Consider the following 23846-nt stretch of genomic DNA (forward strand, 5'->3'; position numbering starts at 1 on the left):
CTGGCCCCTCCTCTGTTAATCATTTCCTAGTTTGATTCTCCTGAGGTTATTTGCACACATTCTTGGCTTGTTATCTCCCCCATTAGAGAGTTTCCTGAGGGCAGGGCCTATCATTTTCCTCTGTTTTTTATCATGGCACATAGTAGGTGCTTAACAAATACTAGGTATCTTTGTGTAGACGATTTCTACAATGTCATAGTTTTGTCTTTGTTCCTCCACAACATTTAGATCTTGACTCCACCATTGTGGCCATTTTTGAGAACTTGTGTAGGAACAATTGAGGGTGTAGATGTTTCTGGGGGCTTGGTTTTTGTACTCTGTTTCTTGTTCGTTACTGCTTTTCCCCTTTGCCTTCTTTTCATTTCCCCCTTATTCCTCTCAAGGGCAGCCACAAGTCAGGTCATAACGGGCAGATTTCTACTTTCCCTACATACCTCGGAGAGTCTGAAGAGACTTTGAAACATGTCTGTGTATGCAATGTGCACATGTGTGTCTGTCTATAAATATTGAGGCGTGCAGGACTGTATATATAAAGATAGAGGAAATTATAAGTTCTCCAACACTCGAATCAGGATCAAGGATACCTCACTGGACATCGCCTTATCTACCATCCCAAGGTCCATATGGCTCTTGCTATAAGAGCTTCCAATTTTGACACTGAACATAATGGATCAGAAAAGGAAATCTCACTCCCAGTAGCTATTTTCCTCACCACCCCCTCCCTCCCTTGACATCCCAATGGTTCTTTCTCTTAGCCTTTTCCCTGGGATCCCTAGCAGAGATCAGAAATACCGTTGGCCCTAAGATGGGCAGCTTCTCTTTTCGCAAGAGGTCCTAATCTTTAGCAAGGGTTTCTGGGCTCTCTCCATTGCTATCCCTTTTCTCCCCTTATGCTCCTATGACCCAGGCTGGCACTAAAGGAAAAGTGCCAGGCTGAAGAGTGGGTGGATCTGATCACCTCGATGGGGGAAGGGCCCCAGGAGGCTGGAATCTTGAGGAGCAGAAAGTTCCCTTCTGGAGAGCAGTTGGTCTCTCAGTTTGGAGACGCTGAAGAGGGAGGTGGTGAATAGGATTTCCTCCTGAGGGTTGCCCACTTTTTCCTGCTTATGATTGGAAGTCCTTCCCCCCAACATTTCCCAATTGAAAAAAGACTATTGAAGAAAGTATTTTGAATCTCTGTCAGACTTTATCTCTGCTCCTGGTGCCTGGGTCAGAACTGTGGCCAAGAGGCCAAACCCAGGGTCAGTCAATTTGACTATCTCTCAGGGGGCTCAGGTTGCCAAAGCCCAAGTTCCCCCCAAACTTGAGGAGGAGGAAAGGGTTTAGATAGAGACAGGGACCCCATTTCCCCCCACTATCCTTTCCCTTTCCTTCCCTGTCATCCATTCCTTTGTATTACCCTGATTGAGTTAATTGACATTAAAGTAGTTTTCTTTTCCCCAAGCTTGGAATCAAGTGTGAGTGAACAGCTTTAGGGAGGAGAGACATCTTCTTAAGAAGAAATATTTAAGTCTCTAGAAGTGGAGGAGGGCCAAGAGGGCCAAGAGCAGATCTGGGAGAGCAGCCATAGCTATGGAGGGAAGGGGGAAGGGCCTGGGCCCTATGTTGTTCATCCCTATAGCTTTTTTCAAGAGGTAGAGGGCCATGTCCTGGAGAAGATGGAGTAGACAGGCCTGGCACTTGTCTCCCAGTGACATAAACATGGCTGATTCAATGGATCAAAGCCAATCTCAGGGAGGCCACTTTGAGGGTCCAAGTGAGCTCTCCTCCCTTTTTGTGTGTTTCTTGCCAGGTTAACAAGCCTTCCAGCTATGTCTGCATTCATTAGTACACAACTATGACAAAGAAGAAAATGCTGAGGCTGCCACTGACCCAACTCGACCAGGTCACAAGTTTGGCAGGGGAAGGTGATACAAAGGATTACAGTCTCTGGATGCAAAATGGTCCTCAGAGATTACAGTGATGAGCAAACGCAAAACAAAGATGAAACAGAAGAGGGATTTGTGTCCTGCCCTTGGTTGAAGACTAGAAGCAAGCCATGGCAATCCCACCTCTTCCAGCAAAGGTTAAAGGACACCTGCACACACTTCAATTTCTGGGTGGTTCAGTGGAAGGAGCCCTGGCCTTAGGGTTCAGACCTTGTGCCTTTACTCCACACTTCATCCGTCTCCAGGTCAGTTTTGACACTTGAATGATGTTGGATCCAGTGGCCCCCAAGGATATTTCTGACACTAAAGTTCTGATCATTCCATTCCATGACTGTACTGGCCCAGGAGATCCATCAGCAATTCCAGTGGGATGAAGCCCCCGTGCAATCCAGAACCTAAAGAGATCGAGCATCCACCACAGCAGCAGCGATTGACCTTCTGCTCTCCGGAGCCCAGGTCTGGCTGGATGTGTCCAGTTTGGGATTAAGAGGCACCTGGAAAGTCAGAAGTCCATCCAGGCCAAGGACCCTGGATGTTGGGATGAAGAAAGCGCCATTTGCAGGAACAACCAAAGGGATTAGGATCAGTCTGGGAAGAGAAGACTGGTGGGTGAGTCAATGACTGAGCTGGAGGGGGAGGGATAGCTGGCCACAGACTGGAGTGAATTCACTTTAAATGCTTTAAGGAACAATCTCTAAGTGCCCAAGAGAATTTACCCTTTAGAATTCCAGGTGGCAGAGCATGAACCAAGGGGTGCAGCTCCGGAAAAGATGGATTCTGTCTCAGTAGAAAGGAAAATGAAAATCGACATCATTTTCATAAAGCTGAGCAAGAATGGGGTGTGTTCCCTCCTGAGAAAGTGGTTACGTGTTCTCTAAGTGTTCAAGAGGAAGCAGGAAGAGATGATGAAGCCCACCCAGTCCCTCCCCCCATCTTACAGAGGAAGATGCTGTGGCCTGGAGACTTGGCCAGGAATGTGCAGACAGCACTTGCTCCTCTTGCCCAGTGAGCTAGCACCCAGTAGTACACTGTCCCAATTCTCAGGGATTTCCCACCTCCAACTTGAGACTTCTCTTGCTTAGCTACTCAGAGAGCACAGGCTGGGCATCTCCACCCCACCCCCACACAAGGCTGCCTCAACCACCTGACGTGCCGAAAGTCCCTGGGACATTGGTGTCTGGCCTTTATGAGGAGAGGGCACTCATTCAGGGAGCAGCCACTTGGGATCCTCCCTAAGCAGCTCTTCCATGGAATCTAATGGGAGGACAGCAGAGGGTCAGGGAAGGGGCCGCTGGGCTCTAAGGCCTCCAGCAGTCTCTTTGGCTTCCAGTTCTGTCTCTGCTCCTCAAAGCTGTGTGACCAAGGGCAGATCACTTCCCCTTTGTGAATCTCAATTTCCTCATTTGTAAAATGGAGAGCGTTCTATCTGGAATACTTCCTCACGGGTTGTTGAGAGAATCTGAGGGTGAGGAGAACGTAGAGTGTTTAGCAGGCATGAGCAATTATCATTGAGCACACTTATTTATTTATTTATTTAAACCCTCACCTTCCGTCTTGGAGTCAGTACTGTGTATTGGCTCCAAGGCAGAAGAGGTAAGGACTAGGCAATGGGGGTCAAGTGACTTGGCCAGGGTCACCTAGCAAATGTCTGAGGCCAGATTTGAACCCAGGACCTCCTGTCCCTAGGCCTGGCTCTCCATCCACTGAGCCACCTAGCTGTTCCCCCCTCCCCCCATTGAGCATATTTAAGCAGGGAAGACTTCTTGGAGAGGGTGAGCTTGGAGTCAGGTCTTAGAGGATGTAATGAATACAGTACCATAACATCATTGGACTAGCAATCAGAAGGCATGGCTTCAAATGCCGGCTGCCATGTGTACTCCCAGGAGCACCCTGGATAATCGCATGATGTCTCTAGACCTCAGCTCCATGATGTTTCCAGTGAGGAGGAGAGACCAGATCAGAGCATCTCTAAGGTCCCTTCCCGTGGGCAATCCATGACTCCGAGAACCTGGGTTGGTGGTAAAGATGGACCGAGGAGGGTGGCCCCAAGAGCTCCTTTGGCCTTTGATTGGGTGGCAGGCCCTTCTCCAGACAGCTCTTGGAATCTGGAGTTTTCAAAAGCAAATTCGACATGGAGTCACAGATGAAGAGAATCATAGCACAGGTTTCTCGCTATCCCATCCGGTATCACACAGGGTGGGGGGAGCAGAAATGATTTTGCCCTGTGCTTTCGATGCAATTATCGAAAATTATCCAGATTAAACTTGAGCCTCTCTCCTGTAGCTCATTAGGCACAGGGTTCCACTGTCTGCCCTTTCCATCAGAAGATGTGCTCTCATTTTCAAATTGAATTTCTCCTCCATTAACTGACTGCTTCGGTCTATTTTTAATGGGCTTCCTTTCAGGACGAGCCTGCTTGTTTGGTTGGGGAATTATCTCATTTCCTCCTACAAAGCCCGGCCCCATTTCTCGTCCTCTGTAATTGTGTCCATTTCCAGGGAAAGGTGTCCTAGCCAAACAGCAGGCCAAATCCCCTCAACCCTGGCCCAGTCTCATGATCCTGCTCTCTCCCTACCTACAACCAGCGCACCGATCTCTCTTCTTCAATGCGGAGGATTTGCCTCGAGGAGGGAAGCCAAGTTCAGCCAACCCAGTCCTGCTTTCAAATGCCCAGAAGCCTTGGCATCGTTCAATCAAAACAAAGCAACAACCAAAAGGCCTTAGTCATCCGAATGGAACCCTAAAGGGAACTGCCCCGTTGTGGTGTGTTTGCCTAGGGTGAGTCACAAGCTAGGACCCCTGGACAAAGCAAGAAGGTCCCTTAGCTTCTCCTCACTGCCCCCTCCCCATTTCCCTGAGGATGGATGGCTACAGCCAAGAAGGGGTAAATGGCCCCTTGGAGCCTTTGTAGGATCCTTCTTGACAAGGTCACCGCTTCCCAGGACCCTTTAAGCCAAAGTGGCCGACAGGAAGTGGGGGAGGGTAATAGGTGCAGAATATGGGTCAGGAGAGATCCAGGCAGGCCCCATTCACCTCATTTTCTGGTCTAACTGGGTTATTAAAGCCGTAAGTGCGAGGAATATTCCAGTGATGATTCAGGTAACTTTTAGCCAAGGATATGATCCAGTGTCTCAGGCTGTCCTTGTGAAAAAGATAGATGTGAGCTAGACAGCTGTACATTGAAATGCATTCAGAACTCATTGGATGGCCGCCACCCAAGAGATCCGTGTCAGCATGGAGGGAAGTCTGATTGAAAACAAACAAACACACAACATCAAGAGCGTCGTGCTCCATTCTGGACCCCATTGATAAGGACACTGAGGAGCTGGAGAGTGGCCAGAGGGGGTGACAGGCTGGGGAAGGAGCAGTGCTTGTAGAAACTGGGCTCATTTCCCATGGAGAAGAGATGTGAGGGAGTGGAGGGAGAGAGGGAGAGACAAATACTTGTCCATGTATTTGAAAGAAATGGAAGGACTTCTCTTGTTCTACTTGTTCCTGAAAGGTAGAACATGGGACAGTGGTTGCACATTTTCCAAGAGCAAATTCAAGCACTGTTCTAGGAAAGGGGAGAACTGTTCTAGGTGGGCTGGGCTGTCTTGGGGTATATGAGGAGTCCTCTCAATGAAGAGCTTCAATATGAGGCCAGAAGATCACTTCTCCATGTCCAGATGACCCCGTGCTCAAAGAGTTCCAGGGGGTGACTGTTGCTTCTAGGGGCAAACATTTGTTTTGGTCAAACATCTTGGCTTGGAAGTTCAAGTCTTTCAAAGTTTGGCTCTAGACAGCCTGTTGAGAATTAAGAAAACCCTAAGGTCCAGCCAGCCATGGCATTGCCTTCCCCATCCCCATGCATCTGCTCAGGCTTAGATTGGACTCCCTCTTCACCTCTGCCTTTCAGGATCCCTCGAAAGCCTCCTGCAAAGCTCAGCTCCAGCTCTGTCTTCCGCATCGAGCTTTTCCAGATACCCCTGGTCCAGAGTGCTCCCCCGGCCCCTCTAGAACTGATAGCAGATACATTTTGTATTGACAATTACAGATTTTCCTGTTGCTCCCCGCATTACTATGTGTGCTTCTTAAGGAAGGAACTCCCTCACCTTTGCCTTTGTATTTCCAGCATGTAGAATGGCACCTGGCATGTAGCAGGTACTAAATAAATGCTCATAGATGGGTTGATTGGGCAAAGGAGGCATGCTTCTCTGGGGACAATTTGGACTAGCTGGCACCCTGCAGGTCCCTTCCAAACTTCAGATTTTGTAGTTGATGCATGAAAGAATGAATGATAAGGTCAAATCAAAAATCAACAAGCATTTATTAAACACTTACGGTGTACTAAGAACTGTGCTAAGAATTGAGGATGCAAAGTCAAAACTAGTAAGTCACCCAAAGGAACTCACATTCTAATGTGACAACATGCCAAGAACCACATACATTGTTTATCAACCTATCATCTTAGCTATTTATTTATTTATATCTACCATTTATTTATATACTACAGAGACAGAGGGAGAGACAGAGATAGAGATAGAGAAAGACAGAAACAGAGAGAGAAAGAGAGAGAGAGAGAGAGAGAGACAGAGAGAGACAGAGAGAGAGACAGAGAGACAGAGACAGGGACAGAGAGAGACAGAGAGAGACAGAGATAGAGAGAGACAGAGACAGAGAGAGACAGAGACAGAGACAGAGAGAGACAGAGGGGGGTAGACAAAAAAACTTTCTTAGAAGGGAAAACACTTGTACTGAGAGGAATCACAAAGTTGTCCTGCCACAGGTAGCTGAGACCTAAAGGAGGCAGGGAAGCCAGGAGGTATAGATTAGAGGGGAGAGTGTTCCAGTATTTATTTATCTTCTAACTCTGTTCCAGGCACTATGCTGAGAACTGGGATATCAAGACAATCCCTACCTGAAAGGACTTTACATTCTCATGGAGGAAGACAACCTTATAGAGAAAACTGGAATGGAGGAACACATAGCCCCCATCTCCCACAATTCCTCGACCTTCATACCATAACAAGGTTTGGAAATGGTGGCTCCAAAGTGATGGAGATGACCAGTTCTGGACAAGATAGACATTTCTCAGACCCCAGGGTGATTGCAGGGATGGAGTCTAAAGTTCTGGTGGGATGCGGATGAGAAAGCTGAGGACATGGCTTGAAAATGGAAGCCTGTAAGATTTCTATCACTTGGTTGGCACCTGAAATAGTGAAGAGGTGCCACCTGTGGCCAAAGAGGGCCCTTCTCTTAGGTAGGTTATTATTCTAACCTCTCTAGGGGAAGGGGGAATACAATGATCTTAATGGACCATGGGCTGTCTCATCCATTTTCTGGCACTCCAAGTCTCCTTCTTGACCCTATAAACTGACTCCTAAAACAAAGAGGTTAGGTCTAGGAGAAAGGAGGACAGAGATTTTAGTACAGGGCATTGTTTCCTGAGAAGTCAGACAGGGTGCTTTCCTTCAGGTAAGTTTGTAAAGGATATTGAACCAGGGGAATGTTTATTTCTTCATATTTTCAGCTGAATGAAAAATAAGGGTTTACTAGACTTCTGCAAAATTAATCAATAGCTTTTTTTGACCTTGAGTCCCCAGCCAGAAGTAGTATTATGAGAAAAGACTTCAGTTCCCCTCACCACTGCCATCCCCTTGCTTGTTCGCAGCATCTTTCTCAATATCACATTCAAATAATAAGTTTTGGGCTGGTGGAGGAAGATGGTTATAGTAGGGTCTTGGAAGGTGAAGCAATCACTGAGACGTTTGACATTCAAGGCCCTTGACAATCCAGTCTCTACAGACATATCTCTTGATCAACTCCACAATTGTTTATTGAATTATATGTTGTGTTATGTAATATATGCTTATATTAAATTATAAATAAATATAAATTATTGAATTTATTCAATATTCTTTGCCAGGCACAGGAGATTCAAAGACCAATTAAAAAGTCTGCCCTACCCTTGAGAAGCCTGCATTCTCTTGGGGTAAACAAGATGCATGTGAAGAATGACTGATGGGACCTGCAATCTCACTATTATGTGGAATTCTCAAGGGGAAAATGTCTTACTTTTAATGCCAATCAGCAGCTTCTCTGCATCCTGGAGACAAAATAAAATTCAGAATCCACTGGGAAGCTAAAGGACTTGTCTAGGGTCATATAGCCCTTGTGTGACAAAGGTCCAAGTCCATCTGAAGTCTTCCAGCTTCAAAGGCCAGTTTTTGTCCTCTCTATTATCCTGTCACTCACCCATTTACATGCTTAAGTACATTCACAATACATACAAAGTAAATCAAAGGAATTGGGGATATGGAGCAGCTCCTACCATTCCCTTCTACACACTCTGTCCCAGTCACATGAGTGTCCATGTCAAAATATAAATAGAAAAGTCTTTCTCCCATGCCTTTTGGAATGAACTTGTTCATGTGTAGACCTTCAGCATAGACATTATCTCCAAATAAGTCCTGGGGGTCCACACGTGTAGTCTGAAAGCACAAAGGTCAAAGAAGGTAGGCTTTCCACCCAATGACACTGCCAGAGGCAGACACAGTGCCCCTCACTTAACAAGCTCCTTTAGCTTTGACAATCGTGTCCATTATCGACTCTCTGAGAGCCATTTAGACCATCTCTACCAACACAGAATGGCCAGTGCACAAATTCTCAAGGTCTGCTTTCACCTGCCTTCATCCCAAGCAAACGTTCCCATTTGAATGAAAAGAACCGACAGTCTCATAGCCCAGGGCTTCTGTCAGCCCCATTTGCCGGTAAGACCCCTTCTCAAAGTCTATCCTTTCTCCTCTTTTGCACATTTCCCTACAATCTTGCTACAATCCTTCTGGATCTGGCTCAGTTTCTCCCTCCTCTGTGAAGAATTTGTTGAGAGCCCAAGCAAACAGTGAAAACTCCCCAGCCTGAACTGTATCGAGGGGTGTTGACCAGATGTCTTTCTTTAGCCTACAGCCAGCTGATGTGCTCCACTTTAGGGGTCCTGTTCTTCAAGGTAATGACCAGCCCCTCTGCTTCCTCCACCTCCCCCACAGTGACCAGAGAGTGGAAATGGGATTCAAGGCAAGTTGATTATTTTGAGTCTTCCAGCTACTGACCTGGCAAGTGAGGAAGTGGGTTCACATTCCAGACTAATCATACTTGGCTCCACAAGAGCCTGGGGCTTGGAATACAGGAGTCCAGCATTTGTGACAAAATAGGACTCGGCAACTGCTGAGGTTGGTGTCTGTGAACTGCCTGCCTGGCTTGTTTGGTTACCCAGGAAGGCCCACGTCCGAATGATGGATGGACCAGCCAGGCAAGAACCAAAGTGTCACTTCTCCTCAGCCTTCTTCTCTGATGGCTTTGATGGCATCTCATGCCCAGGGACTCCAACTGGCATTCTTGTTTTGGTCCCAGGGAGGATTAGCAGAGAACAAACAAAGTTCTCTCATCTGTACAAATGCCTCTGGGAATCCTTCACCCATTAATGGAAGGGCAATTTTCTGTATGTGACTTCCCCAATTTAATTTCTTTAATGGAAGTTTTTGGTGAAATCCTAAGTGAATCCCTCAGCAAACAGTGGGAAAAGTTGTGGGGAGAAGGGATTTGCTAGGCCTTTCTTTTGTTCTGGGGTGTATGGGGTGCTTAGGGAGGGGTAGTATCTCTGGTATGGAGGGCTTGTCGTGCCCTCCTAGGGCAGCTCTCCAGCGACTGACCCTCACCTGACACCCAGCTCTCACTTGTGGCTCCCAGTAGCTGCTAGCATGCAGCAGTGGCCACACCCCGGGCAACAGCTTCGACAAGCCGGCTAAACCTTGTGAGGGTAGCCATTGGGTCGTCGACCCCTGGTGAACCATGTGAAGACTGCTTTGGCGGAACAGACGGAAGAAACCAACAAGAAGGTTCAACGGCTGAGAGGGCAACGCAGCAAAGCACTGTGGAGTGCTCAGGACGTGTTGGAGCACAAAAGACAACACAGCCATCCAATGCAGCTGAGGAAGTCTCCAGGTGTAACGTGCCACTGGACCCAGGCTTCCAACGCCCAGAGAGTGGGACTGTCACTGTGCATTGACTTTTCCACTTAAATCTTCATGCACAAGTGTCTTTGTGCACAAAAACGCACAAAGACAATTGTCATCCTCGGTTATCGAGAGACTACAACAACTTTTGTTCTGGAGCCCAGTTGCTTAACTCCTAATTCTCTCAATAAAGACTGCCTTCTGGACTGAGCAAATTCCAGGTTTCTGAAGCTTATTGAATAGGACAGCAAGTCCCCAAGCTAAGTCTGCCCACAGCATGAGATGGAAGGTCAGAAGATCTGAAGCTATGTCTACCTGCCTGCTGTACACTCTGATGCTCTACTCAGTCACTATAGGGCATATGTGGGACTGTCACTGCCCAATTTGTTTAGAACACATCTATGAGGCATGCATCCTGTGTTCACAGCTTTCTGTCCATTTATGGGGAAGATGCAAAGTTTAGAGCAACCAAGATCCCTGACCTCAGGAAGCTCCCACTCTGGCAGATAGGGAACCACCAAAAAAGCACAGATCATGCTAGAAGGCCAGGATACATGCTTGAATACTGCCAAGGAACCATGGAAAGTCAGATAGGGAAGGTGGCAGCCTCTACACTCTTTTCTAACAACTGACAAAATTATGACTAGTTTTTTTTAACAAAAAGAGTAGAAAATGGGAGTAAAGAGAAGAGACAATTAGAGAACTAGACATTTCTTTCAATTTTCACAGTTTTTCAAACTTCTCTAAAATAGGAATATACACCAGGGATAAAGATATTTCAGTTGTTTCCATGGTTTAGGTCACCAACAATCCAAAACAGGCAAAAAGTCAATGAACTAACAACCAAGATGGCCAATAATCCCAAATTCCTGATGAGTGCTTATCTGGAATCCCTTCCCTGAACCCTACCTCACATTCCCAACAACAGCATTATACAAGTCAACTCATGTGCTTTCAACAGAAATCACGTCTCCATTTCAATTATGTGTCCTTACCCACAGTGCAAACTCCAAAGAGCAGAAATGTGTACATTCCCAAGAGAGCATGGAACCCCTGTGTACTGGTGCTGAATGGTTCAAAGGAGAAATGAGAATTATGAAAGCAGAACTTATGAACTGCACAGAGGAAATAATTGCCAGAATAGAAAAACAAAAATATTATTCTCTTGTAGCAAGTCTCACCAAAAAAAAGAGAAAACAACTGATTTTAAGTAAAAATATGTGGAAGTGAAGGACAACCAGGAAAAAGGAAAACAAAAAAAAAACAAATTAAAAGAAAATACCTTAAACATAATGATCTCAAGGACTGTATGTAAAGAGACAACATACCAATTATAGATCTCACAAAAGAACAGAATTGAAAAACAAAAAAGCAAATTTTGAATACCATAATGCAAGAAATATTATGAGAAAACTGCCCAGAATTTTTGAAGACAGAAAATAAAGGGCCAGTTGAAAGGATAAACAAATCATCTCCAGAAAGAAACCCTATACACTAAAGTCCAAGACACCTAATGATTAAATTGAACAATGCTGAAGAGCAACATATTTTGCAAATGAGAAAGACTTTCAAATAAAAGGAATGGAAATGTGAATAATAGAAGATTACTCCACATCCACCAGAAACCCAAGGAGAGAATGGAATAATGTATTCTGGAGAGCAAAAGAACTCAAGATATAGCCCAACATGACTTAGCCCGCAAAGCTGAGCCTAACCATAAATGAAAAAAGTAAGTTCAATAATAAAGAAGCATTTGAAACATTCATTGAAAGAATATAAAATATGAAGAAGTTATTTGCTTCTCAAACAACCAATAAAACAGACATGTAAGAATATTAAACAAAGAGATCAACTAAGGACAATTTAACAATAGAGACCATTAAGAGATTTCATTCTAAATCTTTGTGAGAAGACAGGGTAAAAGCCAAAGCCAAAGAGAAGGAATGGTGCAGAAACAGATCTAAAGCATCACAGCTTAACCTTGAAAGATTCCATCTACAGGTGAAGCAATATTTTTGTGGTACTAATTTACAAAATTTGTTGGGGGCCACATAAATTTTTGGGGGAGATATAGGAGGGGAAAATAATGTGCCCTAATTGATCCAAAATCTAATGATGAAGGAAAAATAATTCCTGTAATTTCTCAAGAAGAAGATACCCTGGGGGCAGCTGGGTGGCTCAGTGGATTGAGAGCCAGGCCTAAAGATAGGAGGTCCTGGGTTCCAATCTGGATTCATACACTTCCTAGCTGTGTGATCCTGGGCAAGTCACTTAACCCATTGCCTAGCCCTTACCACTCTTCTGCCTTAGAACCAATACACAGTATTGATTCCAAGATGGAAGGTAAGGGTTTAAAAATAAATAAATAAAAAGAAGATATTCTATCTATGAGAGAAAGGGTAAAGAGGGGAAGGGATGGATTGAAAAGGGGGGAAAAAGAAGAAAAATGTATCTCAGTGTTAGGAAGAGGTACAACTGAGGGATCCTCCTATAAGAAAAGGGAAACATTCCATAAAAGGAAATAGGAAATTTCCACTAAGTCTAATCTGAATGGATTTGATACTTAGAGAGACCACTGACTGTCTCAGAAGAAGGAAAATCAGAGCTTCTATGGACAATTGAAAGCCTAAGGAGTAGGAAGGTGCATAGGTCTAAGGAGGAAATTCTGAGATAAATAGGAGGGGGTGGGGGGAAGGACTGTCCAAGGGGAAAGGCAAAGGTCAATAATAAATTGCACAATTGGGAAATTTTGGAAATTTATATCATGTAGCAATATTTTCTCAACCTTGTATAAGGGAATAATGAAAACTCTTTAAAAGATGGAACCCAAAATATATACCTCAAAAAATAATTTAATTCCACGAGGAAGACATGGACTGAATAAAGACCAAATAAATATAAGGGCCATGAATCAAAGAATAAAAGCCTAGAATAAACATATGGGAAGATACACAATGAAGATAAATAATCCCTTTGGGGGAAAACCAAGGTGCAGAATGGGAAATTTAAGAAAACTAAGTTGCAAGATAATTTAGGGAGGAAAGAAAGGGAGAGTCTACTTGAAAACAACCGAGAGAAAAAGAACAGGGAAGAATTAAATAAATGGATAAAAGCAAGAAAGAAAAATGAATTATAAGAAAAATGTCATAAGTAAATGTAGGCATGGAGATAGAACACTGGGCCTGGAATTAGGAAGATCTGAGTTCAAATTTGGCCTCGGCCAGTTACTGTCTTGTGACCCTGGGCAACTCACTTCACCCTATTTTCCTAAGTTTCCCTGCATGTAAAATGAGCTAAAGAAGGAAATGGTAAACTACTCCAATATCCTTGCAGAGAAAACTGCAACTGGAATCATAGAGTCAGATATGATTGAACAACAAAAGGCAGATGAGGGGGAAGTGAAAAAGGTGGGATTGAAGGTAAGAGGACAAGAGATGGTGGTTAATGTTTGCTTTAAGAATAGATTAAGCTAAGATGACTGGAAAATATACTGTGTTTACTTTTTATTTAAAAAATAGGATATGTGGGGCAGTTAGTGACTGAGTGGATAGAGAACCAAGCCTAGGGATAAGAAGTTCTAGGTTCAAATCTAACCAGAGACCCTGGCAAGTCACTTAACCCCAGTCCTTATTGCTCTCCTGTCTTGAAACCAATTCTTAGTACTGATTCTAAGATAGAAGGTAAGGGCTTAAAATAATATTTGTTACGTGGTTGTTTCTCTGGGAGGACGAGGAGAGATATTGGGGAAATTCTGGTGATATAGAACCTAAGAAATCAATAAAAACTCATTTGTAAAGCCAGAGGCAATTAATGAGAGTATATGATGATGCTACCATTAAAATAAAAAGTAGAGCAGGCTGGAGACATTCAGACCCCTGTGGCATTCCTCCATTGGAGAGCGCCCTGACTATGGGCATTGTACCGTTAATGATTTCTCTTTGATTATGACATTTAATTTGTCCTGAATCCATCTAGTTGGACTGACTCCTAAACTCGATATCTATATTTTCCACAAGATCTGCAAAGATCCTTAGTATTCCCTGGTGTTAAGCCCATTCTGGGCAAGCCAGGTCTTTCGAAACATTCAAACTAAAGCATGAACTATTTTATTAAATGATTGACTAAAATTGAGGCCAACAAGAAACTCAATGTACAGTATTCCCTTGATCTACCCATTTGGAAACCTTGTCATAAACACAAGCCTGGGGCTTTTTGGTCCCTGCTTCCCTTTCTATGTGTTCATGAACCATCACTTTAATAACGTGCTTAGAATTTTCCCAGGATCCAAAGTCAAGTTTCTTGACCTTCGTCAAGGGTTGCCTTTTATGGGAACTTGGAGAAGATCCATCTCTGGAGATGCTCAAAACGAGGCTGGCCCCGTCTGGGAAGCCTTGTGGATGATTGAGTACGTGCACATGGGCCAGTGTGTGCCTTGAAAGCTGGGCTCTTCTATTGACCTTGACACACCTTCCCTTTCATCGGCTAAATGAGGAGGCGGAACTAGGTGACTCTGATTCTAGGACACAGTGTAGGATCCGTGGCTCCAATGGCCTATAGAAAGTCCCTTCCAGAGCCATTATCTAAAGCGAATGACCCAGCCAAAACCTGATGGCAGGAGAAGCTGTTTCTTTCTAAGTCCTTATGGCTGACAAAGACGACTTCTTCTGCCCATCAGGTTTGCCTTTGCCCCATTTGAGAATGGATGGGGGGGATGGGGTGAAACTGGGACACAGAACAAGAGTCCTGAGTTTCTGGGGCCACCAGCCTCACCGTCTCAACAGATGGACTCCAAGGAAACAGACTTTGCCAAATTAGAACATCACAAGCTATTATTCTCTGTGAGAAAGACTTATTACTCTCGACTGAAGAAAACACTTTTGGAATACATGTTTTCAAATCTGTCCTCCGGAATTATTTAATTACTCGAAGCTCTTCTTCCTGCAGGCAGCCTGCTTTTCTGAGGAGGCAGAGAAACAGAGGGAGCCTGCCAGATGGTGCTTCTCAGGAGGAGAAGGGCTATGACTTCGGCCGCCAAAGGCCACACAAAGAGTGCGCGGGGCCAGGAAGAGCGCCATTTTCTATGGTGATTCAAATTTCATATTTAAATATTTTTCTAACTGCAAGTGGTTCTTGTGTATAATGGGGATCCTTGGCACATCTGTGTCTTATTTAGCTCCTTGGGACATTGCTTGCTCAGTGGCTAATTTATCTGAGGATGCAATTATTCATTGTCTCTGCACACTTGACAGAAGGAGAGAGGAAAGCTGGGCAGAGAAACAAACATGGAGAAGCATTGCTCTCATGAATCCTGAGACTGACTGATTGCAGCCTCTGGCTCCTGCTGAAGGGTGCAGAGGGGGGTGTTCTTGGCAGCCATGGGTGGGATCATACCATAAGCCTTGGTAGTCACAGGTGGGGCCATATGATAGATCCATATGTTAGCTCAAGGGGAACACCGGGCTTAGGTGTCGGTGCAGGGTAGTGTTGGCTCGAACCTGGGTCCCTACTTCAAAAATCCTCATTACTCACTGCTATTGAAAGCCTTAAACTAGGCAAGGCAGGTCCTTGAGAACAGACAGAACTAAAGCTCGGATGCATGGCTGGCCCCTGGAAATGTGCCTCAACCAGAACAGTATGAGGTTGGGTCCAGGCCGTGGCCCTTGCCAGGGCCTGGGGATGAGTCTGGATGCATTCAGAACCACCAGCTGAGGACTGTCAGCTGTGAGCATTAGGATGGCTGTCAAATGATAGTCCAAGCTATTGCCAAAGCCAGCCTCCTCTCAATTCACAGCATGTCAAAGCAGTACTCTTATAGTCACTGTTGCAAAAACTTTTCTATCTTGCATCCAGCACCTCTGTGACCTCAATCCCAATGGCTTGGACCTCCTAATCTTCCTTGCCTTCCCTGCAATCTCCCGAAGCTAGCCATTCAGCTTTCATTCTCTCCCAATTGCTTTACCTTCTGACCTCCCCTTCAGCAGCGTCTACATTTCAGACTTGGAAGGTGCCTTCAGGGGCCCACCTGAACAATCTCACACACCTGCAAGGTGATATCCATCAAGCTTGGCTTCGAGACCACCTGTGAGGCAGAGCTTTCGCTATTGAGGAATTATCGCCTCCACCGCCAGGAAATGAGCTCTTTGTTCATTTAGTCAAGTCAAAAGTCTAGGAGCAGAGTTGTTTGAATTCTGGGAGAGGGACCATGGAAGCCTCAAGTACTGTCCCTGGCCACAGGAGTCATATGCACCCCTTGGTGTACCTTCAGCACCACTGCCAAGGTGGCCTGTACCAGGGTGAGTGGGAAGCTAATGCTTCCACCATAATGCCATTACTCTATGCCATCCATCTGTGTATGCATGTGTGTGAGATTGTGTATGCAAGGGAGGTTAGAAGGAGGGAAGGAAGATATCCACACACTCATATACAACCAGAAAAAAAGAAAGACAGATAAAAGAATCGGCAAACGATAGGTCATTGAGTTTCACGTCATGCTGGAAGTCTTGCCTCATTTCTCCTGACACCCCAAGGATCCCAGTGAATAACCCCTACCTGCTATCCCTCCCCATCATCACATACCTGGAATGTCTTCTTTTTCCATTAGACACCCTTTTATTTCTATCCTTCCTCATAACTCCTAGTTTGTTATTTATTGGCTGCAGTTCTTTGTATCTTCTAGTTACCCCTCAAATATCTTCTGAATGATCGCTATTTTCAGCCCTTGAGATATTGCTGTTGTTATATCCTGAAGTGCCATTACTTTATTTAAGACCAGAATTAAGAACACCAAAGGATGCCTAGTGGTACCAGATTGTTAATTATATTACAACACAGTAATCATCAAAAACGTCTGATACTGGCTATGAAATAGAATAGTGGATCAATGGAAGAGACCGAATATACAATACAGAATAGGTTATAACCTTGGTAATCTAGTGTTTGATAAACCCAAAGGTCTAAGCTTTGGGGAAAAGAACTCACTATTTGACAAAAACTATTGGGGATACTGGAAAGCAGTTTGGAAGAAACTAAGCAGAAACCAACATCTCACACCATATACCAAGAGGTCAAAACAGGTACATGATTTAGACATAAAAGAAAATATTATAAGTAAATTAGTGGGGCATGAAAAAACATACCTATCAAATATATGAATAAGAGAAGAGTCTATGATCAAACAAGAGAAATAAAGGATCATGGGAAGTAAAATAGATAATTTTGATTACATGAAATTAAGAAGGTTTTGTACCAACAAAACCAAAATGGCCAAATTAGAAGGAAAGCAGGAAATGGGAAAATTTACAGTAAGTTTCTCTAACAAAGGCCTCATATCTAAGATATATAGGGAACTGAGCTAAAGTTATATAAATAAGAGTCATTCCCTACAAATGGTCAAAAAATATGAACAGGCGGTGGGGGGAGGGTTTGAAGGAGAAATCAAAGCTATCAATAGTCATGAAGAAAAAAAGCTATAAATCTCTTTTGATTAAATAAATGCAAATTAAAACAACTTTCCAACCCTATCAGACTAGCTAAACATAATAGAAAAGGGCAATGACAAATGCTGGAAGGAATATGGAAAAACTGGAACACTGATTCACTACTGATAAAGTCTCAAACAAGCCCAACTATTCTGGAGAATAATTTGGAACTATACTAAAGGAAATAGAAAAGTAAGTATGATCCATTGACCTAGCAATACTATTCCTAGGTTTGTATCCCCAAGATAGCAAAGAAAAAGGAAAAGAAAATACTTATAAAATATTTGTAGTGGCTCTTTCTGTGGTTGCAAAAAATGGAAATTGAGAGCATGTTCATCAATTAAGGAATGCTGAACAAGTTGTGGTATGTTACGTGATGACATTCTATTGTGCTATAAGAAGTGATGAGGGGAATGATTTCAGAAATACCTGGTAATTCTTATGCAAACTGATTCAAAGTGAAATTATCAGAACCAGAAGAACATCGTACATAGAAACTGCAATATTATATAGTGAACAACTCTGAAAGACTTAGCTATTTTGATCATGAAAATGATCTGAAACAATTTCAAAATAGTCATGACAAAAATGCTCTCCATCTCCAGAGAGAGAGGAATTTGATCCATTCTGAGTGCATATTGAAACATATTTTATTCTTTATTTTTCTTGAGGGTTTTGTGTATCATGGCTAATACGGAAATAGGTTTTGCATGGCTTCACATGTATAATTTTTATATCATTTACTTTCTCAATGGAAGGAGGAGAGGCTGGAGGGAGGGAGAGAACTGGGAACTCATTTTTTTTTCAAAAGAAATGTTAAAATAAAGTAAAATTACAAAAAAAGAGAATGCTAGGCCATATTTCTAGGGGAAAGTTTGGAACCAAAGGAGGGAGATCACAAAGCAGTTTGAATATACTACCAATAATCCATCCCCCTTTTCTGTTGAATTCTAGACTCAACTCCTTGTCCATTTCGCTCAACAGAAAATTTTCATCCATGTGTTTTTCTTCCCATGTAGATGGCTAAGTCGAATTATTTCCAGTGATCATAAGTATCTTTTAGGAAAATGCAGTATTCTGAGATTGTTACAATTAGCACAATGCTAACTGCCAACAGAAGAATCTTAAGGTCTTTCCCACCTCTAAGAAATTTCTGCTCAGCTTAGACATTGCCCTATATCTCCTCCTTCTGAGTGGTGAACCTTTAGAGGGGATAGATAGCTCAGTTTGATGTCTTATCTATGTTTAGAGTCAGAGGATCATTAAAGAAAGAGCTTTCTCTTCCTCTAGCCATCAGAGAATCTTGAATAATTTTAATGTATGGATAAGATATCCACAAAGTTTGTTGGAAGAGAGACTTTAAGGCAAGTTTTTGTCTTTGAACAACATTGCTCATTATAATCAACAAGATTGGTACAGTTGCGCTTGAATATTTTTTGTATTTCAATCAAATTTGGGACATTATACTGTAGTCTATCAATTCTCCCCATGAAGGTGGCCCTGTATGTAGGTTTGTGTGTAGATAATTATTAGGTCATGCTAGCAAGTCTTCTGTCCTTTCTGTACTTCTTTTCTTTCTCTCCTTTGCTTCCTTCCTTCCTTCCTTCTTTCTTTCCTTCTTTCCTTTCTTCCTTCTTCCCTCCCTCCCTCTCTTTCTCTCTCTTTCCCTCTCTCTTTCATTCCTTTTTCCTTCCTTCTTTCATTCTCTGTCCCTCTCTGCTTCTTTTGACAGGGTTTCTGAAACAGTAGATTATGGGCACTAGGAAAAACTACCATACCTGGGCTCTCCCAGATCCTTTTCCCTGTCAACCTGACTGCTTACAGGGCCAAGATGGTTTCAAAGTCAACCAAAGAATATGGAGAACCATCAGGATTGACTATTTGGCCTACCAATGGCTCCCAAGATCATCCATCCAGGCCTTACTTTTAACTTGCCTCTATGCCCTGCTATCTCCTGCAACTATCATCTTTATTCAGGTAACCTAAAGACTTCTGTATCTTCTCTCTGCCCCACTGTTGTACCTTTAGGTTTCATAGGTTTCCATATGACTTGCAGCTAAAACTTTTCTGTATTGCTCCCCCTATTGGAATGTATCGCTCCTTAGGAGCAGGTACTAACTCACTTTTTCTAATTGTATATCCAACATAAGTCCTTAAAAATTTTTAAATGGTCATGTAATATCACTTAGTGAGGTTTTAGGAAAGCATTTAATAGGAAGCACATTCTCTATTTGTATAAATGGTGAGGAGAAGGGAGCTGGATGACCACCTCGTCAAATGAAGTCAGGTCTGGTTGAATGACTCTACTTAGAGAGTGGTTGCCAATTACTTGGTGTCAAGTGGGGAAAGAAGTCTTGAGTGGAGCTGTCCACGGTGCTAGGGGAGTTAATATTTTTACCATTTACTCAGATAAAGGTATCTATGATACTGCTCATCACATCTGCAGATGACAACAAACTGGAAAGGTGAGCTAAGACAGTGTATGACAGAGTTCAGGCTCCAAAAGGATACTGACAGGCAAGAACTCTAGACTGAATCTAATAAGATGAAATTCAATGGAGATCAGTGTAAAGTCTTGCACTTGAGTAAAAATAAAATCAATTTCATGATTGGGGGAGGACCAGTTAGATGACAGTGTTTGAAAAAAGTTTGCAAGGCTTAGAGTCCTCACAGCTCAACATTAGTTAGTGATGTGATGTAGCAACCAAAAAAGAGAATGTGATGAAAGACTGAAGAAAGGGACAGGCAGAGAGAGGGAGAAAGACAGACAGACAAAGATAGAGACAGAGGTAGAAAGGCAGACTGAGGCAGAAAGAGAAACAGAATGATGAAGATGAAGAGATAGAGACAAAGAGACAGACAGAGACAGAGAGAGAAGGAGGGGGAGAGAGAATCTGCAGGGAAAAAGTCTTAGTATTCACACATTGTAGCTCAGTGGAGAGAGAGATCTGGATATGAAGAATGAATCCTACTTTAGGCCCATCCTAGACATATGCCTCTAAGCAAGCAAGTTAACCTCCTTGGGCCTCAGTTTTCTCATTTCTAAGATGAATTGGTTGTATTTGATGGTCTTGAGTTAAATGGATAACCTTATATCTCTTGGATAATAGCCTCTCTGTTTTTTGCTTTGATCTGACCACATCTTTAGGAATGTGTATTTCTTCATTTTAGGAAAGACATTGATGAGCTAGGGGCCAAATAGAGGAGAGTGGCTAGGATGGAGGAAAAGGTAAACCAGTTCTACATGAAAATTGGTTGAAAAAACGTGGGACACTGGCCTGGAGAAGGCTTGCTTGAAGCAAGAGAGATTGAATCTTAAATCTCACTTCTCCCCCAGGGAAGACCAGCACTGCCTGCCAGCCTGTTCTGCCCAGCACCAGGTTGATAAATGGTCCCCTCTTCGAGGGGGGGCAGCACAGCTCTTGTTTTCCTTGCCCTCATTATTCTTCTTATGACAAACTCACACACATCTCCTCTAAAGCCCAAACTATGGCTTGTACTGTGGGTGTGTGTATGTGTGGTGTGTGCATCAGTGTGTATCCCCATCACATTGACTTAATGTATCAAGTAAGGCCTATGGGGCAGAGAACAAAAAAGACAGATTCATTCCCTGGGATCCATGTAATGCTCCAGGATAAATTAGGTGACAAAAGATGACATCCTCAGGTTTTTAAGACAACACACTCTTCCTTTCATAACCTAATTTCCTTCATCTGAAAGAGAAATGTATTTTTAGCCTCCTCTCTGGGACCAAAGGCATTGATTTATGAAGATAAGGTGAAGGAATTCATGAATTTTCTCCTGACCTCCATCTGTCATTTCTGAGACATGTCTATTTTCAGGACCATAAAACAAATTGTCCTAATGTGGCAGATAATCACCTTGATCACTCTCACATACAGGAAGAACATGTCTCCTCTCTTACACTCGAGGCACTGGTGTTCACACTTACACACTGATAATTGGGCACTCTTCTTGGGCTCAGTAACAGACCTGTATGATCTCTATCCCTCCCTCAAGTCCCCCCAGGATGCTGGTTGTTGCCCAGATCATCCATGTCCTTAAGAGATGGGAGTCAAGCCCTGGCAATGCCTCTCTATGGCTGGACAGACACAGAAATAGAACTGGAACTAATTCCAAGGGCCAATAACCACTTTGGATCATCTTTTTGTGCTCTCCCTAGGGGCACTGCTCCCACCCCCCATGGATGCACCCTCCTTTTGCCTGTCCCAGGAGCCCTTGGTTATACATGTCTGAGGAAAGAACATCCAGGCTTTAGAAAGAAAGGACACATTGGACCTTTCATATTTGTGCATTTGAAGCCAATCCTTTCAAGTTTCTTGACCTCTCTGAGCAAGATGTCTGTCTTATAGATAGAAAATAGATTTTCTAAATTTAAATTACAATCCAGCAAAGAAACCTTGATCGAGGGTTGGCCATGAATAGTTGTTGTTTCTTTTTTGTGCTGGGAGCTGGGGTAAAAAGGAAGGTTAAAGAATATAGAGCCCTTTCCCTAAGGGCAATCACAGTCAAGAGGACACAAAGACACAAATGGAGAAACTCTAAAACGGTGTATCCTATGAGGTCTAAAAGGATGGGTTATCTTGGGAATAAGGGGGAAACTGGGTAGTGGAGAGGAGGATGAGATGAGTCAGGAAGACATCTTAGGGAAGACAGCATCAAATTAGGTCTCAGAATCCAGAAAAAGGAAAGGATATAGGGGTGATATCTTCTAAGTACCAAGTACTAAGACTCAGGTGGAGAAAATCCTGTTTGGAGGAGGCGGCTTGAAGATAAACACCAACCACCAAACAGGAGGCATCTTCTTTCTCACCAGAAATGGCTGAGCTTGAGAAAATGAATTGTTCAGTTTCTCAGAAGCATGACAATAGACCAGCAACTGAGTCAGCTACCCAACCTTCAGCCACTAGAAGTGGAAAGAGGCCTATCCCTTCTGCACCCCAAGAGGACTCCTGGAGCCCAGAGTCCATTAGAGTCCTTTTGGATGTGTGGGCCTCCTCTGACATCCAGTGTATGAGGGAATTTGGGAAGAAACTTCAGGTCACCTATAAGGGGCTAGCCAATTGTTTGCAAAATCAAGGTGTGCAGCACAGCTGGGTGCCATGTCAGAATATGATGCTGGTCTTAGATGATTTGTATTGGAATATTCAGGAGGTCAACCAGAAAAGGCAGGGGGACCCCATCATTTGCCCACTTCATGAAGGTTTGGAAAAAGTTCTGCCCTTTACATATGCCTGGCCTGAAGGCCATGAGGATGAACCCAAAGGCTATAAACCTTCAGAGGCATATAGTTGGAACCCAACCCCAGCATGGACCACTCCCTGGCTGACCCAGGTGCTACCTCAGGAGATAGTTTTGAATAGAACTTCCATTTACCACATAGAGAAACAGTACTGAACACCCCTCAGGAGCCATCCCAAGCAATCCCAGGGATGCCCAGACCTTTTATCTATAACCCAAGGCACATGACAGCTGGGAATACCACCCAACATCCATTCCAGATCATCCCCTGGCAGCCAGTGACTCTTCTGCATTCTGAACCAAACTTCACAGAACGCCCCTCAGAATCCCCCCCCCCCGCCAAGTGATCCATGGACACCAGTCATACCAAACCACTTGACACAGGGGAATATTTTTCAGTTCCCACTGCAGATCATCCCCCACTGGCCAATACCATTTCCATATGTTCAGTACCAATGGACAGAAGAGAATAGCCCCCATTATCAACCTTAGGAGATCTTCTCAACTTTTACTCCTTTGACCAACATGGACAATGAAGAGTCATGTGAGAATACCCCCCAAGATCCATCCCTAGGGATCTCTTCCATTGTTGCCCCTTTGACCAACATGGATCATGAAAAGTGAGTTGGAAACACTTCTGAAGACACAACACCACTGATCCTACAGATTGCACCAATGCTTTCTTTAATCCTGAATGAAGACACAGCTGAGAACACTCCCAAATAAGAGCCTCCATAAGAGATCTCCTACTCCCCAACATCCTATATCCCAAACCAACAGACATTTGAATGCTTCCCTCCATATGCATGTTTATTCTATCTATAACCACTTCCCTGTTCCCATGGACCTGTACCATTCTTTTCCCCCACTGTATTCCTCTCCCAACAACAATGTCTAGACATGAGATTTTTTGGATAAAATTTGCCTGATGGAGGCCCTGAGTCTCTAGACACATGTTTTCATGTACTCATTCTCTTTCTCTTGCTTAGATATGTCCAAATAAACCAAGATATTCAACAAGTTGTGAGTTATCATCTTTCTGGAGATCCGGGGGGAAAGGTAGAAGATCAAACATGAAAGAGAATAGATTCAGAACAAGTAGGAGGGAGACCAATCTGATTAAGTTTAAGGAAAGGTCTCATACATACCATTGCAAGGCTCACCTCCTCAAGGCTAGGCCAGAA

At 43.6% G+C, this 23846-nt stretch overlaps 1 long non-coding RNA gene across 1 annotated transcript; it reads left to right on the top strand.

Annotated features, from left to right (window-relative positions):
- The first annotated feature begins 1005 nt into the window (after positions 1–1005).
- Positions 1006–15110, top strand: LOC103097761 (uncharacterized). Its single transcript, XR_008916021.1, has 4 exons — positions 1006–4706; positions 6790–7170; positions 7837–11923; positions 14867–15110. It is a non-coding gene; the product is annotated as an uncharacterized LOC103097761 (long non-coding RNA).
- The last annotated feature ends 8736 nt before the right edge of the window (positions 15111–23846 follow it).

This window comes from Monodelphis domestica, chromosome 1 (assembly GCF_027887165.1).
Source record: "Monodelphis domestica isolate mMonDom1 chromosome 1, mMonDom1.pri, whole genome shotgun sequence".
Lineage (NCBI taxonomy): Eukaryota > Metazoa > Chordata > Mammalia > Didelphimorphia > Didelphidae > Monodelphis > Monodelphis domestica.